Here is a 7,341-nt window from a genome sequence, read left to right as displayed (position 1 = left end):
ACACACAGGCCTTAGCAAACAACAGGCTTTTTTTTTTTTTGAGACAAGGTCTCACTTTGTCACCCAGGTTAGTTGGAGTACAGTGGCAAGATCATGGCTCCCTGTCCCCTTAAACTTCTGGGCTCAAGTGATCTTCCTGCCTTAGCCTCCCAAGTAGCTGGGACTACAAGCATGCACCATCATACCTAGATTTAAAAAAATTTTTTTTTGTAGAGTTGGGGTCTTGCTATGTTGCCCAGGCTAGTCTGGAACTCCTGAGCTCAAGTGATCCTCCCTCCTTGGCCTCACAAAGTATTGGGATTATAGGTGTGAGCGACCACGCTGGGGCAAACAACAGGCAGTTTTCACTCTATTCTGGAAGAGACACCTCCTCAACTTTTGTGCTATTAAGAGTGAAGACACCTAAAGCCAAAGAAGAATGCTGGATGGAAGGGTGATGTGGCTGCAACGCTGATCACCCCATTGATGGCCAGGGTCGATTCTGCCCATCTGGGTAGCATCCTATCCAAGTCACTGCTGCACACGCCTCCTTCCTTGAACGGCCCACTGGCGGAGCAGGCTGCCTTCCCAGACAGAGGAGCACATTTCTTCAGTCCAGGGTGCGTAAGTGTCTGTGCCCCTTGCTAGAACATTCTAGTAAACTCTAGAGGCAACTGTGTGGAAGAGTGTAGTAAGGAAAGCTTCCAAGATTCCAGACAGAACCAAAGCAGATGCAGGAGCAGCCTGCCTGTCAAAAAGATAATTTATGTTCACTCACTACTTAAAACTTGAGTTCTGGAAATTGGCAAGAGAGAGATTAAAGTTGTCTGTAATTAGCTGTTACTACTTTCTACAGAGTGTTTATTGAGAGTGGAAAATCCTTTGGCCTTGTCGCCTCCTGGAAAACCCCAATTCAGTTTTCAAGCTTAACTCCAATGAGAATCTTCTCTGACCTTCTCAGGCACTTGTTTTTCCTCCCTGGAGCTCCCGCTCAGCCTGGCACACGGTTTAGTAGAACAATTTTCATTCTTCCATGATGATTGAACATTGAGATGTGTTTTTGGATCCCACAAGGTCCGGCACTGTGTTTTACTTTTGTGCCCAGTGCTTGGGAAAGGAGGGAGGAGCGATGACTTAAATTGTAGTTCATAGCTCACTGGACTGCAAAGGTCTCTGTCCAAACCTGAGGACGAGAACTGTGAATCAGAGCAAGGTTCTGGAGTATGAGCTGCAGGCAGTAAAGGAATGGGTGTGTTCTCTGCTGTAGGAAGAAAGCTGCAAACAAGAACAGATGCTCCTCCACTTACGATGGGGCTACATCCCAATAAACCCACTGTGAGTGGAAAACATCACAAGTTGAAAATGCATCGAATAGAACTAACCTACTGAAATCGTAGCTCAGCCTAGCCTACCTTAAACATGCTCAGAGCACTTATGTTTGTCTGCAGTTGGACAAAATCATCTAACGCAAAGCTGATTTTATATGTAAGTGTTAAATATCTTATGTAATTTATTGAGTACTGTACGGAAAATGAACAACAGAATGGCTGTGTGAATACCTGAAGTACTGTTTCTACTGAATTCATGTTGCTTTTGCACCATCATAGAGTCAAAAAATAATTAGTTGAAAAATTATAAGTAAGGACTGTCTGCATTTGGTGCCAAAAGAGTAGAAGGTGGCAGAAATAGAAATAGAAATAGTACTTAACAAAATTCACATTCTCTTCTTCCTGGGCACAGAGTCATATCACATTTCCCAGCCTACCTGGCAATGAGGTATGGCCGTGGGACTGACTCCTGCCAATAGGATATGGTGGAAGTCCCACAAGGATCTCACATGAGGATCCTCCAGGCATTTCCCTCTTCTGCTGGCTGGATGCCAGTGTCTAGAGAGACCAAAATCAGAGCTCCTCCCCATCACTTTCCCCACCCAACAGGGAGCACAGGTTTGAACTCTTAAGCAAGTAAGAAATAACCTTGTGTTGTATGGGGGGTTAATTGTTACAGCAGCTGGCAATCCCTAGCTCATGCAGAGCGTTTGGCTGTTTTTCACCTGAGGCAGTGGTAGCCCAGACTCATCTCTTACCTGAAGCATTCTTGGGGTTCTTCAAGTTATAATGAGAGAGAAGACCCTTGAAGAGGAGAAAAAAATTACTCGACTGGCAAGATGAGGTTTCAGAGAAGCTTGATTTGACTATTAAGAGATATTTGATGGCCAGGCACAATGGCTCATGCCTGTAATCCCAGCACTTTGGGAGGCCGAGGTGGATAGATCACTTGAGGTCAGGAGTTCAAGACCAGCCTGGCCAATATAGTGAAACCCCATCTCTACTAAAAATACAAAAATTAGCTGGGCATAGTGGTGCGCGCCTGTTATCCCATCTACTCAGGAGACTGAGGCAGGAGAATCGCTTGAACCCGGGAGGCGGAGGTTGCAGTGAGCCAAGATTGTGCCACTGCCCTCCAGCCTGGGTAACAGAGTGAGAGACTCTGTCTCAAAAAAACAAAACAAAACAAAAAAACAAAAAACAGGAGATATTTGACTTCATCTTGTACTTGAAGCTGGTGAAATGGGATGTAGTTCAGTTAACATGAGCCTTATGGTTAATAGTAAACATTTATTTCTTCATTTCCTCCACTGATTCATTATTTTAATATTAGAGAAGGTTACTTAATAACATAAGAAAATACTCAAAACAAGCTGTTAAGCGAAAAAGCCTACTAGAAAATAGTAGATTCAGCATAATCCCACTTTTAAAAAGCAAGCCAAGAACCTAAAAATATATTCACATACACATTGACCTAGGAAGGTGACATCGAACTATTAAGTGGTCATTTGTAAGTAGTAATAATAAGTGTGATTTTTTATTTGTCTTTATTCTATTCAATGTTTTTCAGCCTCTTCCCAGTACACATGCATCACTTAGAGATTAACAACAGCAAAAGCAATAGAAGTTATTTTTAAGGAAAATATAGAGAAAAATGTTGTCTTGCAATTAAAAAAAAAAGATCCAGTCTCTTCACTCATTATTACTGGGAGTTCTCGGTCAAACTCATATCCCAAGCAGAGACTTGGGGATCCACCAGTACTTCAACAATCCTAAAGTGGCAAGCAACAATCCTTGTTTCTGTTGAATGAGCAATCTTGTTTCTTTTTTTTTTTTTGAGACGGAGTCTAGCTCTGTCGCCCAGGCTGGAGTGCAGTGGTGCTATCTCGGCTCACTGCAAGTTCTGCTTCCCGGGTTCACGCCATTCTCCTGCCTCAGCCTCTCGAGTAGCTGGGACTACAGGCGCCCGCCACCATGCCCAGCTAATTTTTGTATTTTTAGTAGAGACGGGGTTTCACCGTGGTCTCGATCTCCTGACCTCGTGATCCGCCCGCCTCAGCCTCCCAAAGTGCTGGGATTACAGGCGTGAGCCACCGTGCCTGGCCACAATCTTGTTTCTTTTGCTTTTGTTGAATTATGCTGGGTGTTTAATCTAGAACTTGAAAAATAGGAAGATCAGGCTAGGCATAGTGGCTTATACCTGTAATCCCAGCACTTTAGGAGGCTGAGGTGGGGTGGGAGGATCATTTGAACCCAGGAGTTGGAGACCAGCCTGGGCAACATAGTAAGATGGAGACCTCATCTCTACAAAAAGTAAAAATAAATAAAAATTGACTGCGTGTGGTAGCACGTGCCTGTGGTTCCAGCTACTTCGTAGGCTGAGGTGGGAGGATCGCTTGAGCCTGGGAGGTCAAGGCTGCAGTGAGCCAAGATCGTGCCACTGCACTCCAGCCTAGATGACAGAGTGAGACTCTGTCTCAAAGCAAAGCAAGCAAGCAAGCAAGCAAGCAAGCAAGCAAGCAAGCAAGCAAGCAAGCAAGCAAGAAAAGTAGGGTAGGGGCCTGGCATGCTGGCTCACACCTATAATTCCAAGACTTTGGGAGGCCTAGGAGTTCACTTGAGCTCAGGAGCTTAAGGCCAGCCTGGGCGACATGGTGAAACCCCTTCTCTACCAAAAATACAAAAAAATATCTGGGCGTGGTGGTACACACCAGTAGTCCCAACTACTTGGGAGGCTGAATTGGGAGAATTGCTTGAGCCTGGGAGTTGGAGGTTGCAGTGAGCTGAGATCATGCCACTGCGCTCCAGCCTGGATGACAGAGTGAGATCCCATCTCAAGGAAAAAAAAAAAAAAGGTAAGAGAAAGTAGGAAGATCTCACAGAGAGTTTTGCATTGTTAAAGTCTCTTAAAGACTTTATTGCTTTCCAACAAGCATGTCTCTATACTCTTATTAAATTTGGGAAATATATCAGTTTTCTTGGCTAAACTCAGGCCAATCTAGCCGTGGGAGTATTCCAGTGCTGTCAGCATCAGAAGAGTTCTTTTCTTCTCCTTTGATTTACTTGTTTATTTATTTAAGAGACAGAGTCTTGCTCTGTCAGCCAGGCTGGACTGCAGTGGCACGATCATAGCTAGCAGTCTCCAACTCCTGGGCTCAAGTGATCCTCCCACTTCAGCCTCCAGAGTAGATAGGACTACAGACATGTGCTACCATGCCCAGCTAATTTTTTTTTAAGAAACAAAGTCTCACTATGTTGCCCAGTCTCGTGTCTCCTGGGCTCAAGTGATCCTCCTGCTTCGGCCTCCCAAAGTGCTGAGATTACCTGCATGAACCACCACATTCGGTCTTTCTTCTGCTTTTATTATCACATCCTAGCTAAGAGTGTGATGAATCTTCATTTCGTGAGATGAACAGAATTCCACCAGCAGGTTAAAAATACTTCACATTCTAAGGAAATGGAAGGCTGACCAAAGCGAGGGTTTCAGGAACATCAGGCACCACTCAGGCAACTGAGATTTCAGCACCCCTCCCGCCTCTTCTTTTGGCTATCTCTGGTCATCCTGTAACATAAATGTTCTTTTTACTGGAACAGAATAAATGTGGTCTGTATATTAGGGAAATCCACATGTTTGGAAAACTTCACAGCTTGTTTGAACGCTAAACACAAATCAAGGAAAAGGCAATGAAATTAGAGCAACATTTGTATACCAGACTTCATTGCTCTCTAAATTCTAAGCATTTACTATGAAAAGATCCGGATGGAGATGATACAGACATGAGAAATATAAATACATGTTTGGAGGAAGTGTGGATTATTGGAAAGGATGTAGACTTTGGAGCTTGACAGACACAGAGTCAAGCTCCAGCTCTGTCACTTACAAGTGGCACAGCCTGAAGCTAGTTTTTAACTTCTCCAAATCTGTTCTTTCAGTGGGAATATGAGGATTATAGCACCTATTTGGAGGGTTGTTGGGAGAATTAAGGAACAAAAGGTACGAAAAGCACTGCACACAGTACCTGGTACACAGTGGATGCCCATTCATCGTGTTGACTTGGGTGCTAAGGCAAAAGAAAACCAGATTGGAGTGAAAATGGGAAAATGTTGAGTGAAAATAAACTTTTTTTTTGAGATTGAGTCTCATTCTGTTGCCTAGGCCGGAGTGCAGTGGTGCAATCTCTGCTCACTACAACCTCTGCCTCTTGGGTTCAAGCGATTCTCCTGCCTCAGCCTCCTGAGTAGCTGGGATTACAGGCATGTGCCATCACGCCCAGCTAATTTCTGTATTTTTAGTAGAGATGGGGTTTTGTCATGTTACCCAGGCTGGCCTTGAACTCCTGAGCTCAAGAAATCCACCTACCTCAGCTTCCCAAGGTGCTGGGATTACAGGCGTGAGCCACTGCACCTGGCTAAAAAAAATTTTTTTTAAAAATTAGCTGTGTGTAGTAGCACATGCCTGTAGTCCTAGCTATTTGGGAAGCTGAGGCAGGAGAATCACTTGAGCCAAGGAGTTTGAGGCTGCAATGAGCTATGATCGTGCCACTGCACCCCAGCCTGGGCAATGGAATGAGACCCTTTCTGTACAAAAAATTTAAGAAGTCTTTATATAAGGTATTTATGCTTGTAATGAGTTAAAAATACATATTCTTGCATGTGGTAAAAAGTGAACATGCTTCTCTTTACTTCTTCTCTATCAGTCTCTCTTCCCAGGGGAATCCACCTCTTCTGTTTTTTGTGGTTTTTTTGTTTTGTTTTTTTTAGGAACTGATGTTTATTTTCCATCAACGTTGTTTCCATGTTGCTTAATAGCCGGTACAAGAGCAGCTTAAGACCATTCAGTGGTTGCCCCTACCCATTCAGTGGCCTGAGCAGTGAGAGCTGCAGACCAGTCTTCCACGGCAGGCTGAGCGCTCCAGTCTTCAGTAGGGAACAGCTGAATAGGCACAGAGGGCACCCGCACGCCGTCAGACCAGTCTGCAACCTCAGGCTGAGTAGCAGTCAACTCAGGAGCTGGAGCAGTCTGTTCACCCTGAAATTCCTGCTTGGTCACAGGCTTTTCAGCAGCAGCCTGCTCTTCTTTTTCAGTCTCTTCAGGATCCCTGTAGAAGTAGAGATTAGAGATCGGGCATGACCTCCCACGGGTGTTTGTGGGAAATGGTACCACGCATGTGCAGAACTTCCCGGGGCAGCAACTGCATCAAACCCACTGAGCGAGCTTCCGTGTTGTTGCATGGGATGGCAATGTTCACACGGCGCAGAGGAGAAGCTGTGTGACACAGAGCAATGGTGGGAAAGTTAACATAAGATGCCTCTGTGAGAGGCTGTTGGTCAACCGTGGGGACAGTAACCACAAGAAGCCGTGGTTCCCGGAAGGCTCCCTGGATCTGGTTAGTAAAGTTTCCAGGAGTGAAGTGGCCAGCAATTGCTCTGGCTCCAGTGGCAGCAGCAAACTTCAGCACGGTCCTCTGGCCAGTATTCCTGGAGGTTATGACACTGACATCAGCAGGGTTTTCAATGGCAACAATGGTGTGAGCTGCAGCAGAAGCTTCTCCCAGGTCCTTTCAGATTTAGGATGTAGATGCCATCACTTTTCCTTTCGTAGATGTACTGTTCCATTTGGAAGTCAAGGTTGGTGCTACCTAAGTGGATTTCTGCTGCATAACTTAAGGACATCCTCCTCCTTCATTTGCAGGACATCAAGGGCTCCAGACATTGAGAAATTTTCCCTTTAAGTTGCGATGGGAATCCAGAACAATGCCATATGGACCTCTGTGAGTAGCATGGAAAGAGGAAACCACTTATTTATTTATTTTTTTTTAAAGAGTCTCACCTTGTTGCCCAGGCTGGAGTGGAGTGATGGATCTGCAACTTCCATCTCCCGGATTCAAGTGATTCTCCTGCCTTGGCCTCCCAAGTAGCTGGGATTACAGGCACCTGCCATCACGCCTGGCTAATTTTTGTATTTTTAGTAGAGACAGAGTCTCACCATGTTGGGCAGGCTGGTCTCGAGCTCCTGACGTCAAATGATCCACCC

General features: G+C 45.1%; 1 pseudogene; it reads right to left on the bottom strand.

The window, feature by feature from the left end:
• Positions 1 to 5,933: 5,933 nt before the first annotated feature.
• LOC129136164 (small ribosomal subunit protein uS2-like) lies at positions 5,934 to 6,980 on the bottom strand (annotated as a pseudogene).
• Positions 6,981 to 7,341: the final 361 nt, after the last annotated feature.

This window comes from Pan troglodytes, chromosome 8 (genome assembly GCF_028858775.2).
Source record: "Pan troglodytes isolate AG18354 chromosome 8, NHGRI_mPanTro3-v2.0_pri, whole genome shotgun sequence".
In the NCBI taxonomy this organism is placed as follows: Eukaryota; Metazoa; Chordata; class Mammalia; order Primates; family Hominidae; genus Pan; species Pan troglodytes.
The sequence above is the reverse complement of the archived record's forward strand: the minus strand, read 5'-3'. Positions and strand labels throughout refer to the sequence as shown.